Genomic DNA, 1,107 nt, shown 5'->3' on the forward strand with positions numbered 1-1,107 from the left:
TGTGTCTTTTGACAGTTGAGTTAGATGTGCCCCGCCGGTTATGATGGGAATCAATTTAAATACACTTTCTTGATCCCGGAAGTTCAACTATGTGGACAGTGGTTACACTTGACAGGATGATTTGTTACAGCACAACTTATATATTTCAAATGGAAATAGTATCAAAAAATTAGTATCATTTACAGTATCTTACGATAAACTGCCTTTGAATGGGAGCTTCCTTTCCAGTACTTTGAGGTCTACAAGACGTATCTAGAAAATTTACTACTGTGGAAAATGAAGACGACTGCTTAAGTTGAATGGGGGGTAAGGGAGGGCCTGTGGTTTTTCTTTTTGATTAATTGCTGTAACACTGTCCTTCAGGAGGCTGAGGGAGTTTCATATTTTCTTTAGACATCATTAGGCGCCGAAAGCTCTTGCAGGACAACTTTGATGCTATATGAATTCTGCCATTCTGCTAGCACTGATATGGCTCTTGGGTCCACCACTCCATTAGAACTATTAAGTCCATTCATATTAATTTTTGTTACAAATCTTACAAAGGCGGGGGGTGCTTCTGGGTATTTAGGTCCACATTCTATTTTAAGGCTGTGTATTCAGTTTTCATAAACTGTTCTTGGAGGCCCAATTATCATCCGTGTCCATCTTGTGTCGTGTCTTTGTCATCTTCTAGACCCCAGCTAACTGTGCCATCGCCTACTCCTTTCTGGCCTACTTTGAGTTCTTCCAACAGTGGGAAATTGCGAGGGACTTTTACTCCCTAGCCCATGGTGGCTGCCATCTTGCGTCACTGTCGCTCAAAGGCCGGCCCCTTCTTCACCCCCAGATTACATTCTTTAGTTCTTCCCACTGACTCCCAGTAAGCCCAGCACTGAGAGATACACATGAACAAGATTAGCACCTTGCACAATACCTTGCTCAGGGTGAATAAATATTTTTCAAATACATATTTTAAGATTAAGACCAAAATCCATATATTGAGAGCTCAAAAAGGGTCTAACGAATATCCTTCTTTCAAGATACCTAATTGCCTAATTAGAATTCTTAAAAGTCACAAGAATTATCTACTTCAGAATTATTTCATTAGATATTTGGGTTGTAGTTAGA

General features: G+C 40.0%; 1 pseudogene; it reads right to left on the reverse strand.

Annotated features, from left to right (window-relative positions):
* Window positions 1–287: 287 nt before the first annotated feature.
* Window positions 288–781, reverse strand: LOC133098475 (ubiquitin-conjugating enzyme E2 variant 1-like; annotated as a pseudogene).
* Window positions 782–1,107: the final 326 nt, after the last annotated feature.

The sequence above is a fragment of the Eubalaena glacialis genome, chromosome 1, assembly GCF_028564815.1.
Source record: "Eubalaena glacialis isolate mEubGla1 chromosome 1, mEubGla1.1.hap2.+ XY, whole genome shotgun sequence".
NCBI classification, from domain to species: domain Eukaryota; kingdom Metazoa; phylum Chordata; class Mammalia; order Artiodactyla; family Balaenidae; genus Eubalaena; species Eubalaena glacialis.